At 43.5% G+C, this 15532-nt stretch overlaps 1 protein-coding gene across 3 annotated transcripts in view; it reads right to left on the bottom strand.

Moving 5' to 3' along the window:
• Positions 1-15253, bottom strand: part of ZFAT (zinc finger and AT-hook domain containing) — a 104178-nt gene extending 88925 nt beyond the window's left edge. The window contains exons 1-3 of one of the 3 annotated variants that reach the window (XM_088675986.1): positions 15083-15253; positions 5888-5960; positions 4148-4230 (exon numbers count right to left, since the gene is read on the bottom strand). The gene's annotated coding sequence lies outside the window, so the exon portion shown is untranslated. Of the gene's footprint in view, positions 1-4147; positions 4231-5887; positions 5996-15082 lie in introns of those variants that run through there. The other 2 variants (XM_088675988.1, XM_088675987.1) reach the window with 2 other exon arrangements.
• Positions 15254-15532: the final 279 nt, after the last annotated feature.

Raw genomic sequence — 15532 nt, forward strand, 5'->3', positions numbered from 1 at the left:
ACTCCCTTGACTGTATGAAATGGTTTACCATAGTGTGTATCTTTTGAAAACTGCAAATAATAGCTACTGCCTCCCACACCAAGACTTCAGTAGGTGATGACGTGAAGTTCGATCCATTCCACCCATCACGGTTCCACCAAAAATTTCTCCTCCAGAACTGCTATTTCAATCAGAAAGCAACCTTCCTTCCCAATGCAAATAGCACTTGCATATCAACCATATTTGTTGGGACGGGACAGGGAATAAACTTTGCTTCATCATCCGCTATAGTACTTTCAGGGGCCACTGGCTGTTATTTGCAGTTTTTAAAAGATACACCTGTCATTGAGCAGTGTTTTTAATGTCACATATAGCTTGGGACTTTATAAACATTGTTGATGAGTGCTCACAAAGCCAGAAGTCAACACACTTATCCTATGTTCCAGCATTTCTGATTTCCTGATAACAACTTCAGGTGTGTGGGTTACTATCTGAGAGTGATTCAGAAAGCACTTCTGCTGTTTTGTATTTGATGGTAACATTTGAGAGAGGGAGGGGGGAAAACCCCTTCCTTAGACATTTCTTGGCCCAACTGCTATGTAGAACTTTCATTTATACAGGCACGTTTCGTACTTCAAGCATGCAAGCAATCTTTAACAGAAGTACAAAAACAAAGTTATTTGGCGATTTGAAGACTGAATTTCCTCTCAACAATGTCCAAAGCAAGTTTTAGGACCTATCTTATTAAGGACTTTGCTCTCAAAGGGTGCAAGTTTTCTTAACATAAAACAGTGCTGCTACTGAACACACAGGGTGAAAAGCTGTTTTATTCATAGGAGCACCCGGTTTGATGTTTATACTGTATGAATGATACAAAAGTTTAGTAGCATTTTCCCCTACTGGTTTCCAATTGCAACTACTCGTTTCAGACGAGTGTCCCCTTCCATGACATCATAAAGTGATGTACAGAGTTTGTATAAGAATATCAAGGTCCAACAAGGCGGCGACAAAGACAGCCTGAAGGCAGAGGAGAAACACACCTTTTGAGATGTGTGAAGATAAAACAAAAGGAGGGTGAGTTGGTTGGGGATTGTCAGGGGGACTCCCTACAGGGAGCCTCCCCCCATCATGCAGACCAGCACTTCGCCCAGCGAGAGCGGTAGCAGCGGGTCAGGAGGAAGCGGAATGGAGGGAAGGCTCAGCGAGGCATCAGAGCCCTTGCACCACTCCAGCCAACTAGCGGAGGAGGGAAGGCTCAGTGATGTAGCAGAGCCCCAGCACTGCCCTAGCCAACAAGTAGAAGAGGGAGCACAGCCTCTTCCAGTGCCTGAATTAAGGCGCGCACCCAAACACAGGGCCAGAGGGCGGCGTTTTGGGGTGCCCAGGCTATTATGCTGGCCCTGAAGCAGAAGGGCGCCATTGCCGGATTCTGAGAGTGACTAGGAGGTCATGTTTTCTGCTATCTCTGCACTGTAAATAGTATGCACAATAAAACCCTTAAAGACAGAACGGACTGGAGTGTCTTTACTCGGGAGTAGCCGCAACAATCCCCTGAGAGCGATGGATAGGATGGTTGAAGCAGTGCTGAAGGAAGAAAAGACCAGGAAGGCCACAGAAAGTAAAAGAAAATCAACTAAGTAATATATCCTGCTAAGAGAAGAAAAGCAATTGTGGAAATAAAAGTGAGACCTGGTGTCAGCTACAATAAAATGAATAAAAGAGCACTCTCTTCTTTGGGGAAAAATGCTATGGGAACTGGCCACAACACAGGATGACATTTTAGACCACAGAGAGGTCTGAGTAATTGTATCTCTGTTTGAGATTTACAGATTTTCTTGGGAGATTAAGTTAATATGAATAAGCAATAGATGCCCAACGTTATTATTTCCCTATTAAAAAAAAGTTTATCAACTGTATAACAAGAATGCCACTTTCTATCTAAAAATTGCCAACAGGCAACCCACCTGCCAAATCTGGTCCCAAAGGCAATTTCAACATAGCCACTGGAAGTCTTACCAAATGTTAATCAATTTAAAATGATAGAATTGTAGAGTTGGAAGGGATCCAGTGGTCACCTAGCTGCATCAACTTACACAATTTCAATCACAAAGAGAAGTAAAACAATGCCAAGTTATAACTAAAGGAACAAATATCTGTTTATTACAAGTCCCCTTTTGGGTGCAATTTGTAAACTTTTATAAACTTGCACATTTGATATTCCACAAAGCTCAATTGGTTAGAGCATGGTGCTGATAACATCAAGATTGTAGGTTCGATCCCTTTACAAGACAGCTGCATATTCCCAGCTGCTCTATAACTGCGGTGGCCAACTATGACGCCTGACTACATGCAAAGAGCCATGTTTGCAGAACAAAACTAAACCCCTTAGCTCACAAAACATGGTAGAAGAACATAATAGGCCTAGATTTTACAGAAGCTGGACATCCCTTATCAAGATTTATCACCCTAGATTAGGCATCCCCAAACTATGGCCCTCCAGATGTTTTGGCCTACAACTCCCATGATCCCTAGCTAACAGGACCAGTGGTCAGGGAAGATGGGAATTGTAGTCCAAAACATCTGGAGGGCCGAAGTTTGGGGATGCCTGCCCTAGATTAATCCCTACTATGGAAGATTATAATAATAAAAACCAAGATGCACAGTGGCTGCCGATCAAGAGGCCTGCAAGATAAAGCCAGGGATAATCTGTCACCTGTAGAGCATATATATCCTGCAGGGCACCTTGACATCCAAGTTGTTGTGCAGAAATTGGGAAGCATTGTACTGCCCTAACCTAAGTGTGGCAAAAAGCAGCCTTTTGGAGTCTTACTCATCTTTCCCTGCATCATCTCAGTGGCTTGCTGGAAGGAAGAACAGCATGCTAGGGCAGATGACAGCAATCGTTCTGATGACGCCAAAACACGCTCACATTCAAACTGTCCTAGAAAATGAGTCAACTCATCTTCTGCAGCTGAACTATTGCCTCTTAAACTGTACATTCTGGCGAGCAAGGAGGCAGTCCTTTAAGCAGCAATATAATTCAGGCTGAAGTGCAAAGTTCCGGTAACTCAACATGAAAGACTGCTTCTGTGAGCGTTCCAAAGAGATCAATACATATTCAACCATGAGAGGCCATTTACATGATAAAGATGTTAGGAACATCATTATGCCCAAGCATGCCAATTAAGAAGCAACTTCCAAGTAGGGATACAAATCATGATCATCTGTTTCTGGCTTTCAACAGCCGGCATTCATCCCACTCATGCAAAATCTCAATCAAAGTTCTATTCTGCCAGTTAGCAGACAGAAATTCAAAGGCCTCAAAAGGGTAAGCAGGGCTTTTCCTGTATCTTTTAAAGGACCACAATTGCTTTTAGCAACCACACAACTAAAACCCTAGCTTACAAATTTTAACTCGAAGTGGCAATTGTAAGTTATTTTAATATACTGTTATTCTGTTAGCCCCAATTGATTATATTTTGCCAAAGAGTTTGAAAAAAAAATGCTAGTAGCTTGTTATGACGAGTATTTGCAGGAATGCTTTTTCTCCTAAAAGTCTGTTATTAGTAGACTCACAGTGATGCTCTGTCTGCAAAACCACCCTGTGTGATAGGCAAGCCTAAGAGACAATACAAAGTCACCCAGTGTATTGCATGACTGGGTGAGGATTTGAACATGGGTCTTCTTGGTCCAAGCCAAGAACACTAACCCTTAATTGCTTCTTACAGAAAGCTGAAGCTTGACTCTCAGCACAATTTCTTTACTAAGCGTATCAAAAGGAACAGCCACCACCCAGTTGTAAAACACAACCTTTGTGCATAAAAGGCCCCGGGTTCAAATCCTGGCATCTTCATTAAAAGTCCAGATAGCAAGGCTGAAAAAGAGATGCTGGAGAGATCATGGACCCACAATTTGACAATATGCAGCAATGTCATATGCTCATACATTTAAATGTTCTTAATATTTCGAGAACAGAGGTGGCCATTTCTGGCACTAACTTTTATACGACTTTTTCAGTGGAGTGGTTCCAACTCTGTCAAGTTGATTTCGCAAGTTCTCTGTTCATCTTCTACTGTATACCCCTATTAATTTTAGAGGACAAACATTTTCGTTACCCCACCCCACGTGAAGTGACCCTCCAAACCTCCAAGCCACCCTCTAAACTTACCAACATACTGTTAGGGCTGTTTTCTTGAATCTTGGAGTCTTCTAATACAACTTGCCACAAACCAACATCCAGTAGTCTGCAACCTACAGAACAGAAATACATTCTTCAGTGCCAGTTGTCTGTCTTTAAAGTACCCATGCAAATATATTTGTGCACATCTCAAGAAACAGCAAGTCAAAAAGTGTAAAATTGCATCATCTGTCTTGCTTCTGTCAGGCCACACGCCAAAGATGCAATACGCACCTACCAGCTGTTGAAAATGTCCCTAAGGCCAAACCCCAGGTAGTTTCACATATTTTTTAAAAATAATAAGACTAGATTAATATCTCAGTTGGTTAGACTGCTGTGCTGATAATGCTGATAATGTTCCTGTATGGGACAGCTGCACATTTCTGCATTGCAGGATATTTTGGACTAAATGGTCCTCAGGATCCCTTCCAACTCTACAATTCCATGATTTGCAAATACTGTACGTAATTTATTTCTGCAACATTTTATACTCAGTCTTTCCTCAACAAGTCCAAAGCAGCTAAGTTAAAACAATAACGTAATCGCAGTTACAATTTCACAATTCAATAAAGCAGCCATAAAAGCACTAAAATTTAAAAATAGAAAGCACCCTCCTATTAAAAAAAATGATTTAACTGCAGCAATTAAAACCACTTCAAAAAGAGAACAATTATTTATGTCCTTTTCTGGAAAAGGAAGGCTTTGACCATCCTATGGGAAGCCATTAGAGAGGAAAGGGGATGAGCATCCCTCAGGCAGAAAATCCAGGACTGGAAACAACCGGCGGAAAGCTCTCTCTATGGTCCCAGCTGGGTACAATTCTCAGGATAATGGGACACATAGGAGGGCCTCAGACAATTATCTCAATGGGCAGGCAGGTTCATAACTTGCTTAGGATGGGGGTGTCTTGGGAGAACATCCCATTTTATTTTACTCTTAATGCTAGAGTCTAACCATCAACTATCTAAATGTTAGACAATAAAAGCAAGCAAAGAACCCGCTGATGAGTAGGCTTCCTTGCAGACAGCTGTATCAAGCTCTCCTGTTTAAAATCTGGTCTTGCCCTTTTTAAAATCTAGGTACCGTGTTACTCTAGAGTAGCCGTTCACCAACCTGGATTACAAAGTTTTGGATTACAACCCCCCCCCCCCGAGGACCGAATCAGTCTTAAATTTGTTTTAATACCTTCCTGTGCGTATCTGGGCACAATTCAAAGCATGGCCAATGTTTCTGTTGTTGTTTTAAAGGAACTGTAAACTAAATCTGAACTTAATACAAACATAAAGTATCCTTGAATTTATGGCCTTCTTAAAACGTGTGAAATCTGTTTTACTTTGTATAGAAACAACTGAAAGGAAAACATCCTTGCCAGTCATTATACAAGCAACATTATCATCTTATAACATAGAGAGGGAAATAAATATTTTAAGAGGTTTAATAAAGGACACTCACAGAGATGACCTTAAAAGGAATTCCAGGGAGACTCGTTTGCAAACACAAATAAATAATGGGTTTGCTTTGCTTTTTAAAAATCTGCTTTAAAATGTAGAAAGGTTTTGATTTTGAGGTTAATGAAGTTAATTATTCTGCTTTTTAAAAACAGGAAGGTCGAACAGCATTGTTTTGGAGAAACCAAAAATAGCTTTCCTGAATGTAAACAACGTGCAAAGACAGCAATGCACACAGCCCAGTAGCACAAGTTCAGATCCTTGAGTCTAGTGAGCTCCTCACATGTGTTTGTCTGTGGTCTGTTGCAGCCTTTACTCCCTGTACAACCTTCTCACTTTCTTTTCAGACAGCTGATCTGTTGACAAAGGGGGATGGGAGAGAGAAAGAAAGCTAGTCTGTGTATAATTCAATTTGTGCATATTATGTTACACAGCTTAAGAAACAGCTACATTTATTATTAATATTTAACTGTGAGGTATGTAAGTAGCTAACATTTGCATGTTTAGCATTTGCATTTCTTCTCCTACGTATTCATATGCTAAGCAATAGTGAAGTTCCGGCTTGCAGAATAGATGTGTGTTTGCCTTTTAATCCTAAACACAAGGTGGCTAGTAGAACAGTCTAGGTCTGAGACACTTTGAGGCTCAATGCTGGGCCTCGTATATTGAAGGTGTAGCAGGTCAATCTATATATATATACAATCTAGTGTAAAAAAAAGACCGGCGGAGGTAGCGGGTGCCAACTATTTTTTCCCATGGCTTCTAAATTTCCCTTCTGCCACCGAGTTTGCTGTCATGCCAACAATGGCTTCTGTAATATTATGCACCAAATGCTGTACCACAACATGATACATGACACCACCAAAGCGAACCACCAGCCTACTCAAAAGGTCACATGGAGCAGGATAGCAAAATTCTACCCTGCAATTCTGTGGCGATGCCACACGAATCCAACAAGGAAAACTTGTAAGCAAAGCGGCCGAGAAGATGCCAAAGTAGTAGCAGATAAAGGGGAAGGTCTCGATGGATAGCTTGGTCTGTACAGCAAGAGACTCTTAGCCTGGGGGATCATGGGTTCAAGCCCCACATTGGACAAAAAGGCTCCTGCGTTGCAGGGGGTTGAACTAGTTGATCCTCATGGTCTACACAATTCTGTGATTCTGTGGAAAAACTAAAAGAAAGAAAGGCCATTTGTAAACTACAAACAGTTTTGAAAGGGAAAGACGCATTTCAGCTTAACTCTAAATTGTATTTTGGCATGTTTTATTTTGTGTTCTTATCCCTCAGTGCTGGTTTCGCTTATTCTCTACTTTAGTCGTCTTCAGGTAGTGTTCTGAGGAATTTCCTCATAAGCTAATCAGGACTCAAATACTTAGTCATAAACTTTAATTTCGGTGGGTTCACTCAGTGTATTTCGTTGAATATCACCCTTTAAAAAAACAAAACCTGTCGACGCAACCACTCCTTCCCTTCTTGCATCTTTCATTCAGCTTCCGTTCTTTAAAAACACAATGAAGTTTCCAAGCTGCCTTACTCTGTGAGATTCAAAACAAAACGCCTCTGAGGAAATTTCGGACATGGAACAGAAATGCTGTCTATGTCACTGATCATTAATATTTTGTTTTCCTTTAATCTTTCTAACTTTCACTTCAGTGTAAACTCAATTACCATTACTTAGGAACAAGATTAACCACAGATTCTGCTGCAATATGGGCACACAGATTGCAAAGAACAAGGCCCTATCTAATGAATGTTGTAAAATTACAAGGAATTCTTGGCACTACTTCACTCTTTCTTCAAATGTCTCCCTCAAAAATTATTTATTCCATGAAGCCCTTGCACAGCCCTCTCCGGTCCTCCTTTTATCATCTCCACTCCTATCAAAACATCAGACTGGAAGCTCCTTGGGACAGAGCCCTGTATCTTTTTTGCTTTCGTTCCAGAGCTCCATGTCCCAAGTAAATAAATTTCTATGCAGTATTGATAAGATATTAAGTCATGTCTTGGAGGTTTTCCAGTTATGCTCGTGTGCAAAATTAAGGCCAAACTTGTGCTTCTCCAAAAGGGAATCAGCTTAGTCGATTGTGAATTGTGCCACGTGCCAGCACAGGATGAAAAATCTGGCAGGAACATACAATCTTGAAAATTCTAAGGTGGTTTAGCCTTCACGGTCAAGGAGAAAGCTTGAAGATGCAGAAGTAATTGCTTAGAAAACAGAGAAAAGCCAAAGAGACATTTGCTGTATAATTAGCTTTGAATTATATGGCTTTTAATTTGTATGAGCTCCATCACCTATAACACAACCCATTCCTTCCTTCACACCACCTCTGTCCTTACCGCAATGTCCAAATTTTGCAGCAACTAGGCCCCGAGATGAAAACCATTTACAAATATATCATGGTTTCACAAAGCTAGTGATGTGAAGCTACACCACTCACCCATGATCTAAAAGGCCAAATTCCACCTCAGCTGTTATGAACTCTCAAAGCAATTTTGGGCTACACGGTCTTATTTTGTCATCTGCAAAATCTGAAAAATAAACCTCATACGATTATGATGAGCAAGGCTTTCTATAGCACTTCACACAGTGCAACTTCTGCATAAACCACTTTTTAACCACGTGCATCATCCTACCTGCATGCAGTATTTGAGTTATGGCAGATAAGACTTCGAGTGCCCTGTTGTACAAAACAAAGGCATAAGTATTGGCATTTTTAAAATTCCACTGATCTCCGGAGACAAGCAGGAGCCTCACTCAAGGATAAAGACACGTGTAGATCACGAGCAGGTTGTGCTAAGATGATCACATGCAACACTTGCTCATTCTCCTTCAAGCTTTAAGATCTAACACTAACTATAGGGAGGAAGACAGTCCTGCATTTTGTACCCAGAGTGCTGCACTTTAGAGGCTGTACAAGTAGTTCTCGCTCTCCCATCTGTCAAGAGCTATTGACCAACTAGATGGGAGAATGAGCACATCACAAATGCTGTTTTGTGTTAAACAAGGCAGTACTATGAAGTGCTAGCATGCAACTATGGCCCTCAGCCCTAGAGAACACTTTGAACAATCCCTCAAAAAAAAAAAAAAACCAGCAAAAGTGTAACTGGCGGGAATGGTAACACAACAAAGAGAGGAACAACAGCAAACAATACAGGTTGCGGCTAAGCAACCCAGAATAAATTATTGCAAAGTTGCACAACCCATGCCTCTCCTCCCACATCTATGGAAATATGGCATTGCCCCTGCAATTTATCCTAGCATTTGAGAGATAAAGGCTGCAATTAAATATGTACCTAACACTAAGACTTGCCAACTTCCACATGAGAGCTGGCCCAATTTATTAACTCCCACTAAAAGCAAGAGATTAGAAAAGTTGCGAGCCAAGTGGTTAGGGAACTCACACAGACTTGAAGAATATTCAAGAAGTGAAGTCACCCCTTTTGTTGAACCCTCTTATCTCCCAAATGCCTCATCCAATTTACCTCAAGTATTCCAGAAACATTCTAGCACTAAGATAAATATTACACAAGGTTTCAGGCAGCAAGTAGGGGTAAGCAGGGGGGGGGGAATAGATAGAAATCGGGACAGAAAGAATTTCTGACCCACAAGTACCTATCAACTTTGATAGCATTCGTATAAACTTAGAGACAGGGAACTGGAAAACTGCAGGACTTCAAGAAGGTCCAAAACTCATTAAGCACTGCCCCCACATCTTCAATTCTCCCTAAAAAGAAGTAAGATAGACTTTAAGTCAGGTAGAAATACCTCCTAGAGTTCACGTATTCTTTCTCCAAAGTAAACACCTGGTGGTGATTGGAATGTTGTCACTAATGTTAAATTGTTTACAAGCGTTGATTTATATAGAATTGAGTTTACAAAATCCAGAGGCTTGGGGCGGAAAAAATTCTGGTACTTTATTTTCCTGTGCAGAAATTCCGTTTTTGTGAGCTCATTTGCAGAAAATGAATGGATGCCAATTGCAAATACAATACTAGGCAAGCTTGGAATGTAATACTTTTTTTGCTTTGTCTAATAAATACAAGCAAACTGATCATGCTAAATTAGATCACACTCCAGCATGTGAGAATATTTTCTTATGCCAACCGATTTTTTTCCCAATGAACGCTATCCTAATGGGAAAAAAAATCTCAAATCAGTCCCGCCCCGCCCCCGAATATCCACATCACTGTGCTTTAATATATTGCTGCCTCTTGAAGAAAGCTTGAGTTGCATTTTTGAGACAGGAATGTGAGATGCGTCCAGGACAGGGTAGATTTCGAAGGCAGGCATTGAGAAAAGACGCTTGGCAACAACTCCCTGGTAACTGTCAACTGGAGGAACTGCTTGAACACTGCAGCAGAAAGTGGCAAATTTCTACGACTTAAGCACTCTGACATCCCCATCTTTCTCCTTTTCAGCTTGGAAAAAAACTGTTTGCCGTTTTCCCTTCTACAGTATTGCCATCTGTCCCACTGACCACCTTCCCTAAGTTTTCTTCAGATTCTCTCTGTGATGTTGGTGTTCCACAATTTTTCCCCCCAGAAATGAGCATGTTTATTTCACTTGCATTTATTAAACAGAAACTGCCAAGTTTTTCTAATACTGCAGTTGCAGTTGCAACCCATTCATTGTTATGAATGAACTTATGAAACGGAAAAGCTTTGACAGGAAAAATAAAGCGCTCTCTCTATATATATGTATGTGTGTGTGTGTGTGTGTGTGTGTGTGTGTGTGTCCACCCCACCATAAGCTAGAGCCATAGTTTCAACCCCCAACAAGTAATTAGCACATTGATTTAACCTCTGGGCTGTTCCCCATACAACTCTGGTTTGAAAGAAGCTGATTTTAGGATTCATTCACACAAGCATTAACTCTGAGAAATGCCAGTATTTGGAATTTGCTCATGGAAGTGCCACAATAAAGGATTCCCCAGAGCAGCTGAAATTCCAGCTCTGTGAAGAACTTTGAAGTGCTCTCGGGGTATTTTACTGTGAAACATGTGCAAACATACTTCGTGCAGTGAAGTGGCCACGCCTGAGGGGCAGGGAGAGAGGGAGAAAGAATTCTCTTTCCCGGAGAGGAGATGGTTGCTAAGGCAGAGTCCCAGCCACTGCTTCATTCACCTCCTGGAAACCAATACAAGAAACAGTAGATGAGAGAGACTGTGCAGATTCTTCTCCATTTGCCCTCCCTTCCCCACAATTGCACGGCAGTATTTATTCTTAAGAAATGAACAGGTATTTTACTCTAGTACAACTGTTGTTTTAATATGGTGATGTATGTAGATGTCACCTGAGAACAACCTGAAAGCTGAACTTTCCTCCTCATACCACACACTGTTCTAGAAACACTGTACGCATGGATAACACTTTCAAAAGGTTTCACTTACGCATGTATATAATCTAAGCCGGAAGTGAGGAACCTCCAGCCCCCAGGCCACTCCTGTCCCACCCGGAGTCCAACTTGAACCACCAGGCTGTTTCCCCAAAACTATGCCCATGCACCCATCGGCTGACATCACTCATGATGTCACCTAATAGGCGCTAGATAATTGTTAAATCCTGCATTGGCTGGGTACGTGTTCCCAGAAGTGCACATCCAAACTGAGCAGGAATGCATCCCCACTTATCAGCTGAGGAGCAGGGGCCAATCCTGCTCAGTTTGGCCGGTTTCCATGCAAACACCTCCCTGTTTCAAGGAAACGGGCTTCCTCTACATCTTTTAGGCAGTTTTCCATGAAAGCCTGCATTTGATCTCCTGCCAAAATAGCAGGACCCTCCCATTTTTAGCAGAATATCCCAAACAGCATCCTTCCGGATTCAGAAAGAGAAGTGCATCAAAGTCAGCTAAAATGGAGGGTTTTTTCTTTTTTTAACCACTGTTTTAGCAGGGGATTCTATGCAACTCTCTGCTAAAATGAAGGAACAACCCCTCCCTTTTAACAGCCCACAAGGTGCTTTTAAGTCCCAACTCTGGGAGTTCAAAGTACTGCAGCACAAGATGTCATTGATGCCTTGCGAGTCACACATTGGCAGCCTTACATACCTGCCGGGTATGATCCTGATAACGGTCTGGCCCACGTAGACAAAACAGGTTCCCTACCCCAATCTAGACTGTACCCAAACTCCCATTTCCCACACAACCCAACTGTAACTGATGCAACCTGCTCCCAACTCAATTATGTCCAACACAGAAGATAAAGGAACAGCACATTCTCCATAATGTTCAGTATGAGGGAAATCCCAATCTCAGGGCTGCTTGGAAGGCTGCAGGTGGGATAGGATGGAAAACTCTATTACATAACTACTTCCTCATATTCGTGATGCATGTACAAGTATCCCAACAGGCACTACCACTGAGAATATGTCTCACAGCAACACTATCTTTACTCTCAGCAAGTTAACCATCTCCTCAGATTTGAAAGGGACTAACAACATGACATATATGAAGAGCTGTGTATCGTACTGCAAGAGACTGTGTACTTTTTCCAGATCTCGTGAGTGAAAAAGTGCAAAAAAAAGGCCAATGTGAATAAAACCTCAAGGTTTTGAGAAAAGATGCTTATCCCACTTGCTTTAGAGAACGCAAACATATTTAGGCTAGTGACCTCCACAAACCCACTAAGGTCATAAGATCTGGAATGATCTGCTGAGTTACTGCCTCTTGCCCACACTTCAAGATGTGGAAGGCAGCTATGAAATTGGTGACATATTTTCGAGGAGCCCATTAACACACCACAGACGGAGCTTAATTTTTAACCCAGTTTGTTAAAAGGCCAATGGAATCTCCACTTTTTGCTTTCAATACCCCTTCTGAGGTTATGCCCTCCCTCATGTGACATGTTATTAGAGCAAGCAAACTCAACTTCGCTGTGTTCAGTCCAAACTGTTCTGGAAGGGAAAAGAGAAAGCAGTGCCATCTCTCAGCCTCCCCACAACTTCTTACAAACATAATTCTAGTCCTCGGGAATTGTGGGGTTGAGAGCGGGAAAAATCAGGCCAGAAAACAGAGATTTTACATAGCAGCTAATTGAACTAATTGTGTCCATTTTTTATTCAAATCAACAAACTGGATAAGCCTCCTGAGGAAAGCAGCTAGGAGGAAGAATTCTCTACCCTGATGTCAAAATGCTAAGAAGTTCGCTTTTCATTACTCTGTTGAGGTTTGCCATCACCAGCATTCTTTACTGCTGTTCTGCAAAACGAGACAGGGTGGGATAGCATTGAGTAAGCATGCTGACAAGTCTGGCAGGTTCAGGTAAGACTGTGCTGTGATGAGCTATCGGCTGATTGCAGAGAAGTCATCCTATGACTACAGCAATTCACATCTGTTCTCATTCTAGAGGTTTCGCACTTATTTCAAACAATCATCTACTTAGGTATACATGTGATTTCTTCATTTAGCCCGGTAAAAAACACACACAACATAAATAGAGTGGTTTCCTGATACAAAGCAGCAACTGCTCACATAGTGAACAGGCAACATCCACATCTTTAGATGCACAACTGTCAATCACCGCAGGCCTGGATACAGCACATCAAAATGAAGTAATTTCAATGAACCACAATTTTTATTTCAAAAAAATCCTGATCAGCAATGCTGCATCAGCAGTCACTCAGATTCTCCCTAAGAAGTGTACAGTCAGCATAAAGTTTCAGAAAGCAGAACCCAAGTTTCCAGCTCATGAGAAACCTCCTGTTTGCTATACGCTACGGCTCCAAGACTTCTCTTGTCTCATTCTTGCTTCCTCGCACAAACTCCCTTTCCTTCAATCCAACATTGCTTGCAATGCCCATGAAGAAACAAATCTGCTGTTTTAGTCCGTCCCTCCCTAACAGACATCATGGGCGCATACACACACACACACAGAGAGAGAGAGTGTCCGTACAACATCATCCATCAACAATCTTAAAGAAGTGACAAGCCTAGCTAAGGAAAGCAGATAAACAGGGAAGTGAAGAGTGTTACACAAAACTGTCACTTGATATCCGTCTTTTATAGAAACTATTCTGCTGGGAAGTTTGAGGGAAACACTCCGGATATCCCCTGCCCCACTTCCTCAATTCTACGGAGAAAGGGAAAGCTCTGCCAGCTGCTGGTTGTGCTCCTTTTCCCCAAACACCCAGTTGCCCCTAAAGGACAACTAAAGTGTCAAACAGCAATCATCAAGACAGGGTCCTCCAAAAAGATAATCAAAGGAATTAGAGCTGCCTTCCTTTACCTTTAGTAAGTACAGCTCAGAGCACGACAGAACTCTTTTGCGTCTTTTATCACCAACTCTTCCAACCCATCTATGACATTCCTCCCTAAAGAAATCTTGACAGCAAAGCAGGAAAAACATCTTTATCTCCCCACCGCATCACCCAATGCAACCAGAAAAGGATCCTGCAAGGCATGCAGACGTCAAGGCATGCATATATATTGTGTGTGTGTGTGTGTGTGTGTGTGTGTGTGTGTGTGTGTGTGTGTGTCTAAGCTTCCCCATAACATATATAGAACAGAGAACCTTTCTCAAACAGCACCCTTCCTTTTTGCACCAGTTCACTTTTCAGCAAGCCCACCCCACCTCACCCACCCCCACTTCACATTCCCTTGGCATCCTCAATGCCCAGAAACACTGCAAGAAAGAAGCTTGTCAACTTAGGTGGGAGCAGTAGTTTGGGAGGGGGAGGGGAGAGAGACAAGCACAGGACTGTTGGCACTTCTGCTGGGACACTTCGGACAGATATGGGGGCACTCTAGCATGGTGCCCGCCCTATAAACCCACCCACCCACCCCGAAAAAGAGCAGACAGGGAGACGAATATAGGTGCATTTCAATGTGGGGTTGTTCTTTTCTTGGGAGAAGTACCAAAAAAGGGGGGCATCTTCCTCCTTTTGACCCCACAAGATGGGGGACGGGACTACATGGGTCTCAGAGTTACACAGAACACGAGGCAGGCTGGCACCTTAGGGTGGTTATCCGGGCATTGGGGGGAATGGGACAAATTACATGAGGGGAAGCAGAAACTTCCTCATTTAAGTCTAGGGGCTCCTGAGGACAGGAGGAGAAGCACAGGGGTCACCCCTACGTGGGTGGGTGGGGGGGTGGCTGTTGCTGTTTTTTTTGCAGAAGTGCCAGAAAAAGGGGGGGAGGTCAGTTTCTGCTTTTGACCCCAATGGAGGGGGGGGGGAGAAAACTATAGGAAACATAGGGGCCAGCCAGAAGCACCTAAGAATGTGAGGAGGGCTGGCCCCTTTGGGTGCTTATCTGTGTATGTTGGTTTGTGGGTGGGGGGGACACATTACATGAGGGGACGCTCCCCCCTCCACGTCACCCCTATAAATTCAGGGGCTCCTGAGGAGAAGCAATGGGAAAAAGGTATCGGGGGGCAGAGGGGGGCACCCCTTCTATGCCCCCCACAAAGGCCCCCCCAAGGTGAGGAAGGGGGCGTGGCCACGGGGAACAGCGCACCCCACTCCTCCTCCCCGCCCGTACCTGCTGTGGGGGTGGGGGGTGCGGGGGGGGCTCGCGCGCTCTCCCCTCCCGCCCAATCCCCCCTCCCTCCGCCGATCCGGCCGCTGCCGCCGCTTCTCCTCGCCTTTAGTTTGACCTTTTTCCGTGCCTCAGCTTTCTCCCCGCCCTCCGGGTCTCTGACGTCAGCGCCCTAGCAACCAATCCACGCGCTGCCTTCCCTTCCTTCCTTCGCCCTCCCCCTCCGCGCGCACGCTTCGCCCCGCCCTCTTCCGAGCTCTCGCGCTCGCACGCCGGTGAGAGAGAGAAGGGGCGTGACGGAATGGGGGAGGCCTGTTCGCGTGAGCCCACGTGGGCGCGCGGGAGCCAATCGGAAGCGCGGGCTGGCGATAGGCGCGCTGGGGCGGCAGCGGCTCCTGGTTCTGGCCGCGCAGGGGCAAGAAGAGAAGGGGGCGTGGTGTAGGAAGGGCTTCC

Source organism: Zootoca vivipara, chromosome 8 (genome assembly GCF_965207765.1).
Source record: "Zootoca vivipara chromosome 8, rZooViv2.hap1.1, whole genome shotgun sequence".
Taxonomy (NCBI): Eukaryota; Metazoa; Chordata; class Lepidosauria; order Squamata; family Lacertidae; genus Zootoca; species Zootoca vivipara.